The 23,774-nt window shown below is 37.2% G+C and overlaps 1 protein-coding gene and 1 pseudogene across 2 annotated transcripts in view; both read left to right on the top strand.

The window, feature by feature from the left end:
* Positions 1-23,774, top strand: part of LOC114902827 (bifunctional heparan sulfate N-deacetylase/N-sulfotransferase 4) — a 280,430-nt gene that overhangs the window by 149,023 nt on the left and 107,633 nt on the right. The gene's annotated exons all lie outside the window — the stretch shown is intronic.
* Positions 2-16,842, top strand: LOC114903021 (annotated as a pseudogene).

The following is a 23,774-nucleotide window of genomic DNA, read 5'->3' as shown; positions in this document are numbered from 1 at the left end:
AATGGCCAGCTGGAATTTTGATAAGGATAGCATTGAATCCACAGGTCAATTTGGGAAATATTGTCATCTTAACAACATTAGCTCTTCTGATACATAAACATGGGCTGTTTTTTCATTTATTTAGGTGGTCTTTAATTTCTTCCAACAATATTTTATAATTTTCAGAGTCTATGTTTTGCACTGCTTTTATTAAAAATAATCCTAAGTGTTGTATTCTTTTTAATGCTATTGTAAATGGAAATTTTTATTAATTTCATTTTCACATTGTTCATTTTTATGCATAGAAGTACAATTGATTTTTGTATATGGACCTTGTAACCTTCAAATTTGCTGTACTCACTTATTAGTTCTAGAGGTTTTTTTAATGGATTCCTCAGGATAGTCTATATGCAAGATCATGTTATATGTAAATAAAGATAGTTTTCCTTCTTCTCCAGTTTGTATACAGTTTATTTCATTTTATTCTTTAATTTCCCTGACTAGAACCTGGAATATAATGTTGAATAGAAATGGTAAGACCAAATATCCTTGTCTTATTCCTGATCTTAGGAGGGAAGCATCCAGTCCTTCACCATTAAGCATGATCTTAATTGTGGGCTTTTTATAGATACTCATTATCAAGTTGAATTTTCTGTCTATTCCTACTCAGTTGAGTATTTTTATCATAAAAGGCTGTTGGATTTGTCACATGATTTTTTTTTTTTGGTGTCTATCCAGTTGATTATGTTTTTTTCTTTTTTTATTGTTATAGTATATTACATTAATTGATTTTTAGACGTTAAACCAACCTTACGTGTGTGTGATAAATCCCATTGACCATGGTGTATAATGCTTTTCATATGTTGTTGAATTTAACTGCTAGTGTTTTGTTGAGGGTTTTGCATCTATGTTCTATAAGGATATTCATCTATAAGGATATTCATCTGTAGTTTTCTTTTATTATGATATCTTTGTCTGGTTGTGGTGTTAAGGTAATAACCAAATATACTGATGCACTTAACAGTGTCCTACATTTCTCTGAGATTCTACTGAATATTCTTATTTTTTTCCTCTCAGTTCTTCAGACTGCATAATCTCTATAGATCTATCTTTAAGTTCATGGGATCTTTCTTCTAATGTACTGTTGAACCTCTCTAATAAATTTTTCATTTTAGTAATTGTACTTTTCAATTGCAGGATTTCCACTTGATTCTTTTTTAATAATTTCTGTCTTTTTATTGATATGATCTATTTGATGAGTCACTGTTATCATATATTCCTTTATGTCTGGAAGTATGGTTTGTTTCAGTTCTTAGAATACATTTGAAATCTTTGTCTACTAAGTCTGGCATCTGGGCCCTTTAAAGACAGTTTGCATTGGTTACTTTATTGTCCTGTCTATAGGTCACCCTTCCAGTTTCTTTGCATATCTTGTAATTTTCTGCTTAAAACTGGACATTTTAAATAATGTTTGTAGCACTCTTGATATTGATTCCCTCCTCCCATCTCCAGGGTTTTGTTATTGTTATTTACTCATCAGTTTACTTGTTTAGTATATGATTGGGAAATTGAAGTGAAGACCCTTTCCCTTGTAGTGTGTAGCCTCAACGCTACTCCTCAGAGGCAGCACAGTCACTCTGTCATAACAGTATTTTTAGTAAGGTTGCTTTTGCATCTTTTCCTGATGTCTCTATTAAGCTGTCTGCCTGTGGTAGACAGCTAGCCAGGTATAAAAGTTAGCTAGATAAGAACCTACAGTAATTACCAACAATATGCTTTATTGTTTTTGACAATGCCCTAGGATGCAAATTGTGCCATAGTCTGAACCACTGAAATGTGGGCCTTTTCACAGTAGTCTTTGAAGCCAGTATATGAGGCTTTTTATGACTCCAGGAGCAACCCAAGCTGTCTCTTTCCCCGATTCTGTCTAGTAAACTTTTGTTTGGTCTATTATCAGCTTGTTGTTAATCTTAATTAAAATGAAAACAACCTCCTCTTAATTGCTTATTATCAAAATCATCATTTGTTTTCAAGAGTGATCTTAGGTTTGAACTTCTTAACTCTCTGTCCCAAAAAAAGTCAGTTCCCTTCGAGAGAACTTAGGAACTCTCTCTTCTTATGGTGTGCCTCCTACCCTGGGCAAAATCTCTACACCAATGCTCCAGAGCTGAGGGTGGAGATAATGGCCCCTTCTCACAGAGTGATACCCAGATTTATGATCAGGGTGCTGGGTTGAGATAGTAGCCTCTGGTCCTCTCAGCTTGCCTCTCCTGGCTTAGAACTACCACCCTATAATTGAGCTGGAGCCAGGACAAATCATGGTTCCAGTATTCTTGGTCTGCATCTGGGATAGTTTCTGCTCTACGAGTGTGGCTACCTTGAGGAGGAGAGGTACCCCCTGTGTTCTTGGCTGCACCCAATGTGGGTAGGGATTTTGCCACTTTAAACTAGAGCAAGTGGGGAAAGGGGTGGGCCATGGCTCAAATGCTACACACTTTCACTGTTCTTACCAATCTTAGTAGATTTCTTGAATAAATATTTCTTTGCTGTATCTTCTTGGTTCATTTTCCAGAGATTTAAAATGCTTGGCATTAAAAAAAAATAATTTCTACCAGGTATGGTTGTTTTGCTGGAAAAGGGACCACGGAGCTCCTCACAGCACCATTCCAGATGTCTGAACTCTATCATCATTTTTTTTTTAAGCTGAACATAGACTATTTTAAATGAAAGCTCGTGAATATTTTTTCATGCAGTGTCTTGCTGATAGTCTCTTAAAAGACTATAGATATTTCAAATGTATGTCCTTATTAAAGTATTTTCATATAACTGTCCTATTGGTATAATAAAAGTTAAAAGTCTAGTTGCAAAATATGTACCCAAGAAGAACTATTACCCATCTCTGCATATCTCTAAATGAATCATGTTTTGAATTGGAGAATAAAGGAGGACTTTCCAACTATTTTGATTTAATAAAAAATTACTCAGCTTTAACTATAGTTATGGACAATTTGTTTAGACAGAAGACATCTTTACTATTATATATTTATCACTTGACTTTGAAAAATGAAAGGACTGATATCCATCATCATTTCTTTTTTTTTAACATCTTTATTGGAGTATAATTGCTTTACAATGGTGTGTTAGTTTCTGCTTTATAACAAAGTGAATCAGTTATACATATACATACGTTCCCATATCTCTTCCCTCTTGTGACTCCCTCCTTCCCACCCTCCCTATCCCACCCCTCTAGGTGGTCACAAACCACCGAGCTGATCTCCCTGTGCTATGCGGCTGCTTCCCACTAGCTATCTATTTTACATTTGGTAGTGTATATATATGTCCACGCCACTCTCTCACTCTGTCACAGCTTACCATTCCCCCTCCCCATATCCTCAAGTCCATGCTCTAGTACGTCTGTGTCTTTAATCCCGTCTTAACCCTAGGTACTTCAGGAACGTTTTTTTTTTCATTTTTTCTTAGATTCCATATATATGTGTTAGCATACAGTATTTGTTTTCCTCTTTCTGACTTACTTCACTCTGTATGACAGACTCTAGGTCCATCCACCTCACGACAAATAATTCAATTTCTTTTCTTTTTATGGCTGAGTAATATTCCATTGTATATATGTGCCACAACTTCTTTATCCATTCATCTGTTGATGGACACTTAGGTTACTTCCATGTCCTGGCTATTGTAAATAGAGCTGCAATGAATACTTTGGTACATGACTCTTTTTGAATTATGGTTTTCTCAGGGTATATGCCCAGTAGTGGGATGGTAGTTCTACTTGTAGTATTTTAAGGAACCTCCATACTGTTCTCCATAGTGACTGTATCAATTTACATTCCCACCAACAGTGCAAGAGTGTTCCCTTTTCTCCACACCCTCTCCAGCATTTATTGTTTCCAGATTTTTTGATGATGGCCATTCTGACTGGTGTGAGATGATTATCTCATTGTAGTTTTGATTTGCATCTCTCTAAGGATTAATGATGTTGAGCATTCTTTCATGTGTTTGTTGGCAATCTGTATATCATCTTTGGAGAAATGTCTATTTAGGCCTTCTGCCATTTTTGGATTGGGTTGTTTGTTTTCTTGATATTGAGCTGCATGAGCTGCTTGTAAATTTTGGAGATTAATCCTTTGTCAGTTGCTTCATTTGCAAATATTTTCTCCTATTCTGAGGGTTGCCTTATTGTCTTGTTTATAGTTTCCTTTACTGTGCAGAAGCTTTTAAGTTTCGTTAGGTCCCATTTGTTTATTTTTGTTTTTATTTCCATTTCTCTAGGAGGTGGGTCAAAAAGGATCTTGCTGTGATTTATGTCATAGAGTGTTCTGCCTATGTTTTCCTCTGAGAGTTTGATAGTGCCTGGCCTTACATTTAGGTCTTTAATCCATTTTGAGTTTATTTTTGTGTATGGTGTTAAGGAGTGTTCTAATTTCATTCTTTTACATGTAGCTGTCCAGTTTTCCCAGCACCACTTACTGAAGAGGCTGTCTTTTCTCCACTGTATATTCTTGCCTCCTTTATCAAAGATAAGGTGACCATATGTGCGTGGGTTTACCTCTGGGCTTTCTATCCTGTTCCATTGATCTTTCTGTTTTTGTGCCAGTACCATACTGTCTTGATTACTGTAGCTTTGTAGTATAGTCTGAAGTCAGGGAGCCTGATTCCTCCAGCTCCATTTTTCGTTCTCGAGATTGCTTTGGCTATTCGGGGTCTTTTGTGTTTCCATACAAATTGTGAAATTTTTTGTTCTAGTTCTGTGAAAAATGCCAGTGGTAGTTTGATAGGGATTGCATTGAATCTGTAGATTGCTTTGGGTAGTAGAGTCATTTTCACAATGTTGATTCTTCCAATCCAAGAACATGGTACATCTCTCCATCTATTTGTATCACCTTTAATTTCTTTCCTCAGTGTCTTGTAATTTTCTGCATAAAAGTCTTTTGTCTCCTTAGGTAGGTTTATTCCTAGATTTTTTATTGTTTTTGTTGCAATGGCAAATGGGAGTGCTTTCTTAATTTCACTTTCAGATTTTTCATCATTAGTGTGTAAGAATGCCAGAGATTTCTGTGCATTAATTTTGTATCCTGCTACTTTACCAAATTCATTGATTAGCTCTAGTAGTTTTCTGGTAGCATCTTTAGGATTCTCTATGTAGAGTATCATGCAATCTGCAAACAGTAACACCTTTACTTCTTCTTTTCTGATTTGGGTTCCTTTTATTTCTTTTTCTTCTCTGGTTGCTGTGGCTAAAACTTCCAAAACTATATTGAATAAGAGTGATGAGAATGGGCAACCTTGTCTTGTTCCTGATCTTAGTGGAAACGGTTTCAGTTTTTCACCATTGAGGATGATGTTGGCTGTGGGCTTGTCATATATGGCCTTTATTACGTTGAAGAAAGTTCCCTCTATGCCTACTTTCCACAGGGTTTTTATCATAAATAGTTGTTGAATTGTGTCAAAAGCTTTCTCTGCATCTATTGAGATGATCATATGTTTTTTTCTCCTTCAATTTGTTAATATGGTGTATCACGTTGATTGATTTGTGTTTATTGAAGAATCTTTGCATTCCTGGAATAAACTCCACTTGATCATGGTGTATGATCCTTTTAATGTACTGTTGGATTCTGTTTGCTAGTATTTTGTTGAGGATTTTTGCATCTATGTTCATCAGTGATATTGGCCTGTAGCTTTCTTTCTTTGTGACATCTTTGTCTGCTTTTGGTATCAGGGTGATGGTGGCCTCATAGAATGAGTTTGGGAGTGTTTCTCCCTCTGGTATATTTTGGAAGAGTTTGAGAAGGATAGGTGTTAGCTCTTCTCTAAATGTTTGATAGAATTCGCCTGTGAAGCCATCTGGTCCTGGGCTTTTGTTTGTTGGAAGATTTTTAATCACAGTTTCAATTTCAGTGCTTGTGATTGGTCTGTTCATATTTTCTATTTCTTCCTGGTTCAGTCTCGGCAGGTTGTGCATTTCTAAGAATTTGTCCATTTCTTCCAGGTTGTCCATTTTATTGGCATAGAGTTGCTTGTAGTAATCTCTCATGGTCCTTTATATTTCTGCAGTGTCAGTTGTTACTTCTTTTTCATTTCTAATTCTATTTATTTGAGTCTTCTCTCTTTTTTTCTTTTTTTTTTTTTTCTCCCTTTTTTTCTTGACGAGCCTGGCTAGTGGTTTATCAATTTTGTTTATCTTTTCAAAGAACGATCTTTTAGTTTTATTGATCTTTGCTATCATTTCCTTCATTTCTTTTTCATTTATTTCTGATCTGATCTTTATGATTTCTTTCCTTCTGCTAACTTTGGGGTTAAGAAAATGGGAATAGGAACATACATATCGATAATTACCTTAAAAGTAAATGGATTAAATGCTCCCACCAAAAGACACAGACTGGCTGAATGGATACAAAAACAAGACCCATATATTTGCTGTCTACAAGAGAACCACTTCAGACCTTGGGACACATACAGACTGAAAGTGAGGGGATGGAAAAAGATATTCCATGCAAATGGAAATCAAAAGAAAGCTGGAGTAGCAATTCTCATATCAGACAAGATAGATTTTAAAACAAAGATTATTACAAGAGACAAAGAAGGACACTACATCATGATCAAGGGATCGATCCAAGAAGAAGATATAACAATTGTAAATATTTATGCACCCAACATAGGAGCACCTCAATATATAAGGCAAATGCTAACCGCCATAAAAGGGGAAATCGACAGTAACACACCATAGTAGAGGACTTTAACACCCCAGTTTCACCAATGGACAGATCATCCAAAATGAAAATAAATAAGAAACACAAGCTTTAAATGATACATTAAACAAGATGGACTTAATTGATATTTATAGGACATTCCATCCAAAAACAACAGAATACACAGTTTTCTCAAGTGCTCATGGAACATTCTCCAGGATAGATCATATCTTGGGTCACAAATCAAGCCTTGGTAAATTTAAGAAAATTGAAATCGTATCAAGTATCTTTTCCGACCACAACGCTATGAAACTAGTTATCAGTTACAGGAAAAGATCTGTAAAAAATACAAGCACATGGAGGCTAAACAATACACTACTAAATGACCAAGAGAGCACTGAAGAAATCAAAGAGGGAAACAAAAAATACCTAGAAACAAATGACGATGGAGACACAATGACCCAAAATCTATGGGATGCAGCAAAAGCAGTTCTAAGAGGGAAGTTTATAGCAATACAATCCTACCTTAAGAAACAGGCAACATCTCAAATAAACAACCTAACCTTGCACCTAAGGCAATTAGAGAAAGAAGAATATCATCATTTCTTGACTAATTTGTTTCAATAGCCTCTTCACTGGTCTCCAGTTCCACTCTTGGCCCTGTGGAGTCTATTCTTATCAAAGTAACTACAATGATCTTGTTAACATGTAATTCAGATTCTGTGACATTTTGTCTCAAAGCCCTTCAAACTACCTTAAAAGAGCCCACAAGGCCTTTGCATCTGGCCCCTTATATTGTGTTTTATACGCTGCCATCTCATTTTTTAATGAATAATACTTGAAAGTCTCCAGTGCACCTCCCTTCATGCAGTCCTTGATGATGACTGTTATTTTTCACAGTTATCACACTTGTGTTGTGCTGCTCCTCCCAGTTTGGTGACTCTGGTTTTGACCCCAGTTTTCTCCTACTCTCCCTACAAGTCACTGCTAACATAATGTCATCCAGGCTCTGGGGTTCTTGAATTTGGAGGAGCATTTCCTTACCTCCCATTCTCTACACCATATACACACTCTTAAGAACAAATCAGAAAGGTATGGGTTAAAGAATATTTTAGTGACATCATCTTGTGTTAATTCAAAAGTTATCCTTGACCGTACTGAAAAGAAGTTGAAGAGAGAGGAAAGTACTGCCTTTGTCTCTTCTCCCTAAAAGTAAATTGCCTGTGTTCTAGTCTTATCTTCCCTTTTCCCTTTTCCTTGCTCCTTAAGGATGGGACCACTTATATTTTACTTCGTTTTTCATATACTTCAGTCTGTGTAATCCACTATCCTAATTCTCCATACCAAAGTTGCCATCCTACTTTTAGATTTAAGCCCTGTGATAGAAATGCAGCTATAATTGCTGGTAATTTCCCCTGATAAGCTAGAATTTCTAGACTGGGTTTTCAAATTAAAACCCACTATATTTTTGGAAACGATTTTTTGTATCAGTTTTTAATCCTGAAACAGGCAAAATATATTTTTAAGCTTGAAAAAGCATTAAATAATGAAATCAAATATTAATGGCATTACCCTGAAAGACAGAGCAGTGAAAGTTTGCTAAATGTTTAGTAAATGGAATATTTGTATGATTTTGAATATATTTAATTCTACTTATTGGAAACCTATGATGAGCAAAATGGTGTTTGGAAAGAAGAAAATAATAAAATCACAGTGGGATGATTATAGGATACCAGCCAGCAAACTTGAAGCTCATTTATATGAGCATTTAAATGATTTTGTTACTGAATATAGAATGTTTATTTATAGATGGCATTTTCCAACAGTTTAAAAGTATTTCCATATATCCCTGTGGTCAGTAGAGATATCCCTTCATCATTATGTCTGTTAATTTTTTCTTTTTATATTATATATGCATATATTTCTCATCTCTTGTTCGAAACTATTGTTCACAGACACAATTCACCCATTACCATATTCCTTTTCTATGACAATATTGAAATATCACAATCCTTTGTACCTTCCTGTTAATATTCTTGTGTTTTATTTACAATAAAAGTGAATAAAACTTAGTGTGAAAAAATTGCACACCTATAGATTCAACCTTTAATATATGCTGTATCAGGATGAAATATTGTGTTACAATAAGTGAGCTATCCATTTGTCACTGAAAATCTTTAGCATTTGAGTGCTTTATTGTTTTAAGCATTTCAGAGAGTAACCTTTTAAAATACATAACTTACCACTTTTAAAATGGTAAATGTGTACTCAGTATCATGACACATTTTTCACGACAGCTAAAGGTTTTCATGTTAATACAAATGATTTTACTATACTCTTTTCCTGCTGTGCTCTCAGAGTCAGCTGTGATTATGTGGATTATTTGCTCCTAAACTATGTTCATAGAATTTTTGAATTCTTGTGTCTACTTTTTCTAGTTTTCCGGTCTACTGTTTGTAATGTTGATAGCTTTCTCTTCTAGCCATTGTCATGTTATCTGGGCCTAGTAGCCAGATTCCCATTTCAGTAAAATGAAGTGGTCAAAGTAGATGACCACTGAAGCCCCTGATATCTGTAAAATTATGTGAATCTGAATTGCCCTGAGCTTGGAAATCAGGTAGAGAAGGCTTCCTAGGTTTGTTTCTAAAGTGATAATGAAAGCTCTCAATTTCACAAATGAAAAACCTGAGCTCATAAGTGACTTGTACTTGGTCACGCAGGGAACCCACACTCTGCCTTGTGGTTCCTAATTCATTGCTCTCAGTTGCACCATACAACACCCCAAGCAAGAGCTGATGATCTGTGGGAAAACCAGACAGTATCTTCCCAAGGTAAAATGAACCAACTTGTGTGCCCTGTTATTCTAATGGCCTTTGGTTAACCATAGTCCAGGTAATTAAGGTAATATATGTGACTTCTGCAAAGCTGAATAATAGTTGAAGAACCCAGACCTTTCTTCTGTATTGAGAGAAGTAGATGTTATTGTATAAAATTTCAAAGATTAATATGGAAAATTTCATGTATTAATGGCATAATTATCAATGCATTGTGTAACAAGCGAAAATATTTTGATTTCCCTTTCAGCTACCCATTGACAGCAGATAGGTATAGGTTTTTGGCCTTTTTACAAGTAGGATGATATTGTTTAATAAAATTCTTAGCTAGTTTATTCAAGCAGTCGCTAAAGTTCTCAATTTCTGTTTTCACCAAACCTAGGACATGAAGAATAGGATAAACTTTTTGCCTGGAAGTTAGAATTGGTTTTTCACTAGCTATTAATATTCATACTGCTTAGTAATGGATTTAGAGAAAAAAATGGCTTTCTTGTCATGTGTTGTATCATGGTCAGTCCTTGACTTGCCAGTCTGGTATTGACAGGTAGATAAAAGAATTTCCCTTAGACAGAAAATTTCTACAATACATATTTATCTATTTGATTTTTTTAGCAGAGGGCACCATCAGACACCCCCATCCCCCAAATCCCTATTTTAGCTGCAGCATCTTTTTTCTGTATAGTAGCTTTTTTTTTCCTGAACATGTTTAATCTCAAAGGAATAAATGCCACCTACAGAATGCACTTTAATATTGGGCAGCAATAATTGAAGGAAATGAACTATTTATATTACTCAGATGCATTGATATGAATCTACCAAGGTTTGCACCTGTCTGTTCTGGATACCTTGTTGTCATTATTTTTAGTAAGTATGAAGTCTTGAAAGTCATTCTTTCTGCTTTATGGTTTTTATGCATTTAAATAATATTTTAAGATTAACTAGAGGAGCTTCAATTCTTTTCAAGTGCTGATACATATAACAATTGCAACAAAGATTTCCCCCAGGAGGTAAGCTGATAACTGCTTAAGTAGTTGTTAATATTTAATTTACTTGCTTTAAGGTAAATAAATATTTCCTCTAAATATTAAGTTTTATTTATATAATATAGAGCAATAAACTATGCACAAAATACAAAAGAAAAATTCATGTTCCTCTGAAGAAAACAAAACCTTAACTATTTTTATACATAAAAATCTTTTACGACGTGAGTTTACCCTGTGTGTGACACAGCCTAATTGCCCCGAGTAGTAAGTTCATGTGTTTAGCTTCAGATGTATCTTGGTTCAAGTTGCTTCTTTGCCAATTACTAGATGGGTGCCCTTAGCAAATGACTTAAAATTCCAGTGCTTTAATTATGAATGTGTAAACTGGAGATGATAGTTGTTTCTACCACATAGGTTTTTACGAGGTTTAGGTGATGTGTGTACGTGTTCATATGTGTATAATGCTTAGCTAAGTGCTTGGCACATAAGTCTTTCAAAAAGCATTTGTCCTCCTCCTCCTCCTCATCATGGCTACCATCATTCTTACCATATTTCTTCAGGAAGCATGTGATCATTCCTTTTGAAATAAGAGGTTGATGATCATTGTAAAACGACCAAGTGACTTTTTCAAGGTAATGTAATATGCACATTGGGAACAGATACAAGATAGTCTAATTTGCTTTGCAGTCCTCCATCTATCCATCATTCAGTACTGAATGTGGTCACTAATTTTTAGTGATTCAAAGAGACCAATATCTTACCAAACATTCCAGGAAAAAGGAACATTGATGATAAGAGTTGTGTTTTAAAGAAAATAAGCGAAATATATATTTTAAAAAGTTGATACATGTATATGTGAACTCTTGAATCTTTGAAATTATTGCTTTCCAGTTATGTCCCAAAATTTTCAGATACTTCCTCCAGTGTGAAAAAGTAACTCCCGTCTTTCACTTGTTCAGCTGTTTGTTCATTTCTTTCTTCTTTCTTCCCTTTCTTTCTCCCTCTTTTCCTTCCTTCCTCTCCTCAACAGATAATTAATGAATGTGTATTATCTACTAAGCGCTTAACTTGACACCAAGGATGCAAAAATGAATGAGATGCTGCTTATTCTTGGGATTTAACTTCAGTTCAACAAAACAGCATTTTGGGTTTTTGAGAGACAGGTACAGAGCCCAGCATAGCCACAAAGGAGACACGGGTTAGTTATAAGGGGAAGAAAAATAATAAACAGGACAGACAATTGAGATAACAACACTTGTGAAAAATGAGTAGGTGTGCTTGAGGCAGAAGGCAGGAACAGGGCATCCAAGCAGAGGGAGCAGTATGAGGAGGGGCACAAGATAGTGCCCAAAAGAACGTGTTCCACTCTTGCGACAAAATATATATCAATATATATTGCTTCAGCAACAACCTATCTGTGGGTCAGGAAACTATTGCCTGTAGGATTTAGCTGCAGCCTGTTTTGGTATGGCTGGTCTGCTAAGAATGGGTTTTACATTTGTAAACGGTTGTAAAAATCAAGTAAACAATGAAAAACATGTGACAGAGACGTTATGTTGCTGGCGAAGCCTAAAATATTTCCTACATAGCCCTTTAGAGAAAAAGTCTTCCAAACTTTGACCTACACACTTTGACCTATAAAGATGCAGAGGAAGGTATGTCAAATTGGAATCATAAGTATTTCATGAATCCCTAATTAATGTACATCTATCCATAATGATTATTGGTAACTTGCTGTGTCCTTAGAAATATGAAATTTGTGGAACATAAAATACATTTCTGATAATTCTTGCCCTTATGAATCTCCAAAAGGAGCATAAAATATTGAAGAAAAGAAGAAGAAATTGATTTGGTGTCAGAAGAGGCTTTGAGTTGGGAATTAAGAGAAAATGAGCCCGTGTAGTTCATGTGGAGCCAGAATATGAAGGAACTTTTCCCTCTAGGTTTTAGGGCCTCAGGAACTCTAAATCCAACTGTTCTGATCACTTTTGCTTAGAACTCTACCTTCTGAAATTCCAGTTCTCCAGATTCTCATATCACCTCCCCTAATTAATGTATTCTAATCTACTGCTCTCCTGTTTACCTTCTAGATCAGGACTCTTATGTGCCTTTTATACATAAGATTAGGAAGTGGGCTGCTTAGCATAACAAGGCATGAGAATTCTTATTTCTACATTCTGGTAGGCTACAGATTAATACTTGGTCATCACTTCTAAATGCATACTCAGTACCCATTTTCACACTCTTCCTAGTGAATAAAGCCAAAGTTTGCTTGTGGAGCCAAAATGTCTAGCTAGAGGACAGATTTTTCAGCTTTTATTTCAGGTAGAGAGCATTTAACATAGTTCTGGCCAATTAGATATAAAAGTAAGTCACGGTATGGAACTTCCAGGAAAGCAGGTTAGAGATGGCTGATGTTTGCCCTTCTGCACTTTACCTTTGTTCCTTTCTCTTGCCTAGTATGTGGTCCTATTGGCTGGAACAAAGACATTCATCTAAAACATGAAGGAAAGGCCAAGAGAATCAGAGACCTCACTTCTGGCATTCTTGAACTTCTGAACCAACCACTCATCTCTGGATTTCCAATTACTCAAGAAAAATAAGCACTTTTCTTTTTCTCAATCCACTGTTTCTTGTTTTTCTGATGCAAACTTTGACCATTTCCTATCCAGTGCTTTTCCATTGCATTTTTTCTCTTAAGCTGTTTTGAGATTTGCCTACATCCAAACTGGCCCATTGTCTAAAATTTGTAGACCCTTCAAAGGAATATTTATATAGAATACCCTAAACATGGCCTAACACTTTTTAAGAAGTGCTGATAGTGAAAATTTTACGCCTAATTATCAATCAGTTATTAGATAGCAGTTTTGTGAGTGAATTCTTAGAATGCTTAATAATAGCATAATTAACTTTCACTGACAGATTTTCATTTTATTGCTTCAATGACCAAACTTGTTTTTAATTAATAAATGATTGTGAGCTAATCAAAAGCCAAGGTTTGCAAGATTTTTAAAAAAATTTAACTCCTGCTCTACTGAGTATACCCTATTCAAATTGGATAATCCATCAAAAGCAGTAGTTATCACATGTTTTTCCTTTTCTTTTCTTTTATTCTCTTTCATTTTTCAATTTGAAAAATTCAGCTAGATAGTTTCTTTTATGCTTTATCGGTAGGGGCTGAACATTTTCATCATTCTGTAATCACCTCTTCAGAATCAACATTTCAGTTCCATGCAGTCACTTCTGCAGTAACCTGAGCAATATGAGAAATTGTTTTCAAACATGTTGACAGTGGAGAGTGTTAAAGCTGGTTAATAATGTAGGAGAACTGAAGGGCTTGAACTGGAGTTGTTCTGAGATGAAAACTGTATTGAAACTTTGATTTCCAAATATCATGCCACTTTAACATGAAGATAACAAGATGGAAGTATAATATTTGGTATGGCATGTCTACAGAAAAGTATAGTAATTTAACCATCTTTATAGGCAGTTACTTAAGTCATCATAATTTAAGTTTTTTTATTATATACGTACCATTTATTAACATAAGCTTTTTGTCTGATGAAATTTATTTCACATGGTAGTAAAGTTTCCACAAAATTGGAAACAATCACAGATGGGAATTATTTTAACTCCTAGAGAAGGCACAGGATGTCACAGAGGACAACATGTAATAACCCTTTGTATTTTGGAGGTGGGGGAGAAAATTTACAACCAGAGGGATGGCTCATTCCTACACCAAATGTTTAAAGAATTTTTCCATAAATGCATTAAGCTGGCATTAATGGGAAAAATGACTCCTAAGGGAAATCTCAGCTTGACTCAAAAATAATATTAGAAATATATTCCATTGCTCAGAGTAATAGTTTATGCAAATCTATTCTGCAAAGTGATGCGTTTAAATTAGTGATTCTAAAACATCAGCTATATAACTGTGGAAGCATCCAAAAAGTTAGGAAATGTGAGCAAAATTTTTAAATGAAGGACATTCCAGCCAGTTTCAAAAAGGACAAGTTGCCCTCCTCTACTTGTCTACCACACACACACACACACACACACACACCCCTAGCCATTTCACCTAAACCAGCGCTTTATTTCATGAACATAGGCAATCAGGTAGAAGATTTTTTTAAATTATTTAATACTTGCTGTGTATAGATATTTGAGGTACTAAGAATGGAAATATATGGGAAGGTAAATTAGTTACATTATTTACCTGAGATAAAATTACAGATGAACGTATTGTGAAAATGCTGTGATTTGTATTAAGCAAAATTATCTTGAGTACCTTCTTTTTTCACGTTTCTGCTTATAGTAACTATAGAAATGATACCATAATGGAATGGATCATACTATTCTTGTTTCCATCTCTTAACACATTTACAAAGAATCTTGAATATTATTCCTTCCAGGTTAAAGGCATTGTTAGAAGCTCTAAATATTTACTATCTGGTATCATTTCTCTTGTCACTAACTTATATCTAGAACTAGATCTTTCCATGCAGCAGAGGCAACAATGAAGAGAAAGGTACTAAAATGCAGATCTAGTATTTCCTGAGATAGCCTGATATCACATCTTTGCTGCCCCAAACTCTTCACAGGTCTTTGCTTTCCTCTTTATTAAGCTTTTCTCAAGAACCCATCATTACAAGCATTCTCTTGAATCCTCCCTGAACTCCTTTACATTTCTTGGTTCATCAAACTCCCTTGCAAAGTCTCAACTCCTTTTAAATCCAAATCTCTACCTAGTCCACTCCTGTACCCCTGAAAATTAATGTGGCTAGGATCAACACTTAATTGTTCTCACTTTAAAACCATGACCACAGACCTCAAGTGGAGCTCAATACTGCCCAGAAGTTACACAACAAGTCCTTATTTTGTTCACAGTCTTACTCTCCTGGATCACTGTTTCATACCTTCTCTTTCTGCAAATTACTACACGTCTTGCCCCATCTTAATTCTCAACTGATGAGTTTCTTATTTCACTGAAAAAAAAAAAAACAGTCAAGCAATTGAAAGAGGACTTCCACATGGCCCCATTACTACAACTACTAGTTCAACGTGGTGATAACAAAATGTAAATATAATAATAGGTTTGATTTTAATTTGAAACGTGAGCATGTCTATACAGAAAAAAAAACATACAAATTATAATAATCTTCATAGCTAGTTACTCAAGTGGTCCTAATTATTTAGTACAATCTTTTTGAATATGTAGGTACCCCTTATTACCATAAACTGTGTTAACAGTGACCTAAATATACGTCGTGGCTTGGCATGCTGTGAGGGCAGCACACAATCCTGGTTTCTGTCTTGAAACAACGAATAAAAGAGCTAGAAATGCAAAGACCAAATTCTGTCCTTTTGCACTCAATCACGTCCCTTCCCAACTGTTCGAGAATATCATTCCAGGGCCCCGCCCAGAAGGCCCGGCAGGGACCTGGCCCTGCGCATCCAGAGCTTGGGCGGCGCACAGCACCAGCGCCAGCGCCACGACCCGCGTCTTTGCGCGGGGCGGGATACGCACCTGCAGATCCTGGGCGAGCTGGCAATGGACAGCTGGGAGACCCCTACCTGCAAGCGCTGGTGGCCGCCGCCGCCTCCAGAAAAGGCCAGGTCCTGGAGGTGGGCTTCGGCGCGGCCATGGCAGCTACGAAGGTGCAGGAGGCCCACATCGACGAGCACTGGATCGTTGAATGCAACGACGAAGTTTTCCAGCGACTCCAGGACTGGGCCCAGCGGCCTCCCCTCAGGGTGGTTCCCTTGAAAGGCCTGTGGGAGAAGGTGGTGCCCACCCTGACAGACAGTCACTTTGATGGGATCCTGTACGACACGTACCCGCTGTCTGAGGGGACCTGGCACACACACCAGTTCAACCTCATTAGGGACCATGCCCTTCCGCCTGCTGAAGCCAGGGAGCATCCTCACCTACTGCAACCTCACCTCCTGGGGGAGCTGATGAAGTCCAAGTACTACTCAGACATCACCACCGTGTTCCAAGAGACGCAGGTGTCCGCCCTGCTGAAGGCGGGCTTCAGGCGGAAGAACATCCACACACAGGTCACGGCCGACTACCGCTACTACCCCTTCCGGTGGATGATCACGCCCGGTCACCGAGCATTGAGGCCACGGGGCCCATCCGCTCAGCGCCCACAAAGCCCTGCGGACTCCGGGCTTCAGGTACTCCCAACTCCCACGACCCTACTCAGCACCTTAGTGGCTGGGAGTGCAGGCTCTGGCCTCGCAGCCCGAGCCCAGACCCTCGCCAGCTGCGTGACATCAGCAAGCTTCCCTGGCCTCTGCAACGGGATTACCACTACCTTCCTCCTAGGGTCCTGAGGATGAAATAAACACTAACGCTGGGGTTGGCCAATCAAAAAATATTAAATATATATATATATAATTTAAATTATATATATAAAAAACTGTAATTCCATTAGTTCTCCCATCTTCTAAATCATTACCCTTTCTATAAACATACAGCTATTTCTCCCATCTTTAGGTAGTCCTGTGCTTATGTTGTTTCTCCAACTACAGCACCATTTCTTGACTCTTCATTTTAGCAAAACTTCTTAAAATCGTTGTTATACTCACTTTCACCATTTCAGCTCCCTCTAGACTCTCTTAAATCCGCTCTGATTTTCCTGCCCTTCACCACTCCACCAGATCTTCTCTTTTCCAGTTCATTAAAGGGCATCCAGTGTTAAACCCAATGGGCAATTCTTAGTTCTCCCTGGAAATTCCTGGTATTCCTCCCATCTCACTTGCAATACTCTTTCTGAGTGTATTTTCTGGATTTCTTCTCTCCTCTCTGCCTTCTTGATGTTAATCTGTCCCAAAGACTTAGCCTTCCTCTTCTCTCTGTTTACACATTCATTCTGTTGGTGATCTTTATGAGTTTTATGACTTTAAATAAAATTGATATCTTGAGCTCTCCAGCTGAACTTGCTCCTCTAAATGCTAAACTTATTTATTTGACTTCCCAATTGAATGGGAAGACATTAGATATCCAATTGAATGTCTAATCTCAAACATATGTCCTTTCTCCCCCAAACCTGTTTAATTTTTTGGTTTTTTTTTTTTCCCCGTTGCGGAGCACAGGCTCCGGATGCGCAGGCTCAGTGGCCATGGCTCATGGGCCTAGCCTCTCCGCGGCACGCGGGATCCTCCCGGACCGGGGCACAAACCCGTGTCCGCTGCATCGGCAGGCGGACTCTCAACCACTGCGCCACCAGGGAAGCCCAACCTGTTTAATTTTTAAACTTTCCAGACTCATTTGATGGAAATTCTATCCTTCTAATTGAGCACCTTGTCTCATGTTGCATATTCAATCTATCATCAAATTCTGTGGCTCCCCCTTCACAATATATCCAGAATAAAATCACTTTTCACCAGTTACATTGTCCCCACCCTGGTCCAAGCTATCATTATCTCTCACTTAAATTGTTACCAAAACCTAGTAACTGGCTCCTACTTTCCTCCTTACTTCCTTTCAGTCAGCTGTCAACATAGAAGCCAGAAGAATTTTTTTTTTTTTTAATGATAGTCTAGATCATCTATCTGCTCAAAACTTTCCAGTAGCTTCTCATCTCATTCAAGGTAAATACCAACATCCTTATTGTGGCACATTAAGGACTTAAATGCTCTGCACCCATTCCTTCTTGTCAGTGACACTGCATCAGACAACCTCTGTAAAAGCATAGTCGATGTGAATGGTGCCCCCTGGAGTTGTTCAGTAAATAACTGACAAGGCTACTTGCAGCAGTGCCACCTCTTGACATCATCTCTTGCTACTCTCCCCCTTTGCTAACGCTGCTCCAAAAGCGACTGAATTCTTATTCTTCCTCAAAAATAACTGAGGTTCTTTCAACTCACAACAATGTATGTACTGTCCTTCTGCCTGGAATGATCTTCTCCAAGTTATCTGTATGACTTAATCTCTTACAACTTTAGACCTTGTTTCAAAATATTACCTTCTCCATGAATAATCTATTTAATATTGCAACCCATACCCCTTCATTCCTCTCCTTTTCTCTGCTTTATTTTTCCCAGTAGCTCTTAGCCCTTCTAATATAATATACAATTTACCTACTTGTTTTGTGTAATCTTGGTCTCACCCCACTAAAATATAAGCTTCCCTATGGCAGGAATTTCTGTCTGTTTGTTCACTGCTGTATCCTCTGCAACAAATGGCTCCTAGTACGTTATTATACATAATAAATATATATTGAATGATTGTCAATGAAGTGGGACTTCTGGGTACCAAAAGTTAGCAATGAAAATGCTTAATCAACCACATTGAATGAAGACTTGCTTAGTCTTTGTGTTAGTTCTTTTCAAGCAGCTAAGTAGACCTTCAGCAGGGTCAAGAATATTAAAGGGATGTGTCTCAGTTGCCCAAAATAGCTCTACTTAGAATTGCAAAGTTCACACTATAGAAGCAATACTATTGCTGTGCTATTCCTATTTCAAAAGAAAAATCCATTTGTAACACAGAGCTCTCCAGAGATTTGTCACCATTTACTAGGCTTCAGTCCAAACAGTGTAAGGACTGACCCAGCCAATTTCCAGGGTCACACAGTCATTGCTTTTATCACTTATGAAAACAGAAGACAATTTCAGTTCCCAAAACACTGTGCAAAATCAATGATCCTAGGATCATTCTCAAAGTTGACAAGTGATTCCACATTGTCCTTATTAAAAGGAAAATTAGATAATGAGATCTGTTTCCTTTAGCACCAGTGTCACTCCCTAGAAGTTGTATATTTAGGAAGACAAATCAATACTTTAAGTTCAAAAAGTTACTGTTCAGGCTCCCCTGGTGGCGCAGTGGTTGAGAGTCTGCCTGCCGATGCAGGGGACACGGGTTTGTGCCCCGGTCTGAGAAGATCCCACATGCCGCGGAGCGGCTAGGCCCGTGAGCCATGGCCGCTGGGCCTGTGCGTCCGGAGCCTGTTGCTCCGCAACGGGAGAGGCCACAGCAGTGAGAGGCCCACGTACCACAAAAAAAAAAAAAAAAAAAAAAAAAAGTTACTGTTCAATGAACTATCTCTTTACTACAAGTACATTCATTTATGCAATCATCATTTTATTTATTTTTCTTTTCTATTCATTTATTAAATTTCTATGATGAATTTAATAAAAAATTTTATTTGCTATTTCCTTTAAAAAATATTTATTCAACACCAACAATGTGCCAGTCATGGTGCTAACACTGGGACTATTAAACCATCCTAAATGTATTAGGTCTGGTTTCACAAGCCATGTCTCCTGGAGTGTAAACAGAAGGTCATAATAATAGGGAAAACTGCCATTTGTCTGGCTCTTTCTCCTCTCTGTATCACGACCTCCAACCGTTATTCAGGTTACTGTCCAGCTATTTGTGGTAGCTGTAGGAAATATCTCTTATATGTCCATGAGTCCAATCCTCCCAACTCCTAGTTTTCTCCTTTTCTTCTCTGGTTTTCTATGGTGTGCCAGGTCTTCTAAAGAGTATCTACCAATGACTGATTACAGGTTGTTCTTTCCACCTCTGCATATGATGCCTGCAGTTCTTTTTGCCCGTATATTAGGACGTGTTTATCCTATGAAGGGGTATTGCTTTACGTGCTGGCGCAAAGGTGCTTGCAAGTCATCAGAATTAATCCATTAGAGCAATGTTCTTTCAGTGCAATCCGTTCCCCTACTTTTGTTATAACATGATTTCACCATGGGGTTCACCTGTGACTTTTATTATTTAAACAGACTAGTCTCCTAGTTATTTTCTCTATACACTAGTCATTGATCAACATAGGATTTAACAGTCGTATGTATAACATGATAGTATCTAGGTAGACAAATAGGTGTTTCGCATGTATCAATGAGTTTTCTTGGAGAAATGCTGGGCAGTGCTTTAGCAAACTCTTCTTCTAGTTTTCCTAGTTTCCAACCACTGACATCTCACCTGAACCTCTTAAACCTTTTATACTTATTAGAAAGGGGAAAGACCACTTGTTTCAGTCAGATTTCCATGATAGACGCAGAAGCCATTTGGAACTTTTTGAAAGGGAGTTTTTATTCAGCGATTTAAGTGCTTCCAAAAACTTTGGAAGGGCTGATGGGGCAGATTCTAGGCTGTACTCTTCTGGGACTTTGCAGAGCCAGACAGAACTGGTTCCCTAGTGGGGCCACTGCTTTTAAAGCTGCCACTGGAGCTCTGACAGAAGCAATAAGTTTTCACCGCTGCCCTGCAAATGGGCACCAAATACTGCTTCAGAAAAGATCTTACGTACCAGCAACAGGAGCCAGGAGCTGCCAGACTTTAGCCTCTGCCCACCTACTTCCTTCTGACATCTATCCTAAGTACTTCTAATTGGCTGAAACTTGTTTGCATCAAAAATGATAGCGGCAGAGTTTGGGAAATGTATAATTTTGCTTTATAACCCCCCCCCAAGTAAAAATAGAGTGGTAGGAGTTCCAATTCAGAGCCATATATTAAAATCAATTCCCTTTTGTCAGTAAAGTGCTTCTAGTCATTAACTTGGAGCAGGGAGAGAGGGTCACAGTAGTAGCAACCTAGTAGAAAGGCAAAAGCAGTGAATTTAGAGGACTTGGGTATAATTCTAGCTCTGACATTTGTGAACATGAGTAAGTCATTTGCTTTCTCTGAGCCTCAGTTTCCACATTGGATAACCCAGGCCACCTCACAGGGTAACTATGAGGATAATGTTAGACATTAATGTAAAAACACTTCATAACTATCAGGTACTAAGCAATTGCAAGCAGATAGGATCAGTAAGAATGATTAAAGAAAAATTAAATGAGATCATTTCCATTACGTTAGATGTTTGGTGCTAAATATATTTTCTAGTTTTTGAAAAATGATGACCCTATTTTTATATAGTCTGTAAGTTACCACATTATCTCATTTTCCAATCAACTGGGAATTTCATGTAAATAGGAATGATCAAGTTAAGCTTCCCATAAATATTTGTGGTGCCATCTCATATTATGATATCATAGAACTCCTAGATCTTTTCAAAGACATTGTTTTAATAAATAATAAAAGCCATGTTTGAATTAGTTTACTCTGTCATTTGCATGTCTAATTTTGTAGTCTCAAATGCTTCCTATATTCACATTAGAAAGTCTTTCAAATTTTGCAATTTTTGTGATCTTGTGTAAATATATGTTTAGCTCACTTTTTAGTTTACCAAGTCACTGTGAAGGGTGTTTTAAGCTCTGGACAGTAAAGAATGAAGGTTTCTATAGAAAGCCCCTTGATAACAGAAAAAGAGTTTGACTAGGGAATTACTTTTCATTTTGTGTTATCGTTTAGATTGAAAAAATATAAACTCATAATTATCTAGTGTGATTTACTGTTTTGATTGAGCTCCAGTTGTCAGTGTGATAAGATGACCTTATAAGCAGTAGAACATTAAGCCCCCAGAAATCAATAAATATAATAAAATCTTCTTACTTCCTTCCTACTCACCAAATCAATTGCTTTTTACCTTCTGGTTTCTTCATGAAAGTTCTACAGTTCATTTTACTACCTGTCAAAAGTGAAATGTCTTTTTTTCCTGAAGAGATACAGCTGTTTAATATTTCAATTCTCTCATTTTATTTTTTATCTCTTTGCTTCTGGAAGATTCGCACACTTATCTAGTGTTCTGGGCCCAAAATTTGAAATAAAATATTAAACAGTGATAAAAAATGGGCACTAACAAAATGATTGGTGAAGGCTATTAGGATTCATACCCCGATGATTTTGTTATTCTTCTAGTCATGGGACAAGACAGTTATGAAACCTCGGTATGAATCGCTTGAAAGAGTAATAAGAGTATAACGGATTGTCTTCCCCCTTTTTGTAAATCAGAACTACTTCTCTAAGCAACAGTCACACAATCTATTTACCAGACAGAAAGGTTTGAACACCCTTGACCTTAGATTTCTCTCATGAGAAAGTTCATCTGTATCTCATACCCAGTGCATCCACATCTTGGCTACTCTGCGATACTCATCCTCAGAACACTTTGTGACAATTCACTGGGCAACATGGAACTAACCAGAGATCTAAGGCTTTTTCCAGTACATGCTTCCCAGTGAGTGTCAGGGTAACAGTAGTTGCCTGCTCCCTCTGGTAGTTTCCTAGTAGTTTTGTTACTGGACTTTTCCAACTTTGCGTTATATTGAAAATACAGGCTCCTGGAAGAAGTATTTTTCCTCTGCACACACAAAGAAATGAATTTTCCGCAATACCTAGCCAAAGACTCCAGATCACTTTACAGCATTGATTTCATAATTCAGTCTTTCTACAGTCATTTATTGTAATAGATGTTAGAAAACACATACTCCTAGTGAAAGAGAGGTGAATTTGGCCATACAATGAGGGTCATTCCATAAAAGGAAGAATGAAGGAAACTTGCAAAATATTTAGGGCCCATCTTCTGAACTGAACGTGGCGTATGACTTAGGTATTGTAGATATGTGACCCATTCACTACTTGCTTATTATGCCAAACTGAATTCTTTTCCTATGCTGTGTGTCATGTAATAGAAAATATAAATAGCAATTGTCAAGTCAACACTTTTGTGTTCTGTTTATTGATTCAGTCAACCTTCATGTATTACTGTATATTGTCATTTATAGCCTCAATTGATGAGATTCAATCCTATAAGGCATCTTTATAAAGCAGATAAGCATTTAAAGGGAGAACTATAAAGAAGCAGAAATTAGAAGACTGCAGATCTGTATCGTGTACTTCACAATATAATACCATTCTTCGACAATTTTTTTCATATTCTTGTTTTAAATTTATACCTCTTTTCCTTTAGAGTTGACTGTCTACCCAAGGTAAGCATCTCATACTAAACAGTAGGCTTTATAAAAATAAATTGAGCTGCTAAGACCCAAAACCAATCTTCACTTTTCCTTTACCGTCAGTATCCAAAACCACTGAATCTCGTATGGCATTTATCCCCAGGCTTTTAATCCGACCACCAACAATCAAGTTTGGGTACTCATGTGCCCTCTAATCTGCGCCCTTGTAATAGCTTCCTAATGCACAGCCTTGATTCATTTCTTCCCCACTTCTAGTTCATCTTAACATGTTTTGACTATATCCTTCTTCCCAAGACATAGAGCAGATCATGGCCCTCCATGCTCACAGAGCTTCCTGTCTATCCTATTCAAATAGAATAAATCCCAATCCCTTAGGTCAACAGTAAAAGCTTATCACATTATGGTTCATACCTACCTTTCTGGTTGTCTTCAACATCATAGACACACAC

The sequence above is a fragment of the Monodon monoceros genome, unplaced genomic scaffold (genome assembly GCF_005190385.1).
Source record: "Monodon monoceros isolate NGI ecotype Baffin Bay Population unplaced genomic scaffold, NGI_Narwhal_1 Super_Scaffold_20, whole genome shotgun sequence".
In the NCBI taxonomy this organism is placed as follows: Eukaryota; Metazoa; Chordata; class Mammalia; order Artiodactyla; family Monodontidae; genus Monodon; species Monodon monoceros.
This window is presented reverse-complemented; position numbering and strand designations above follow the sequence as displayed.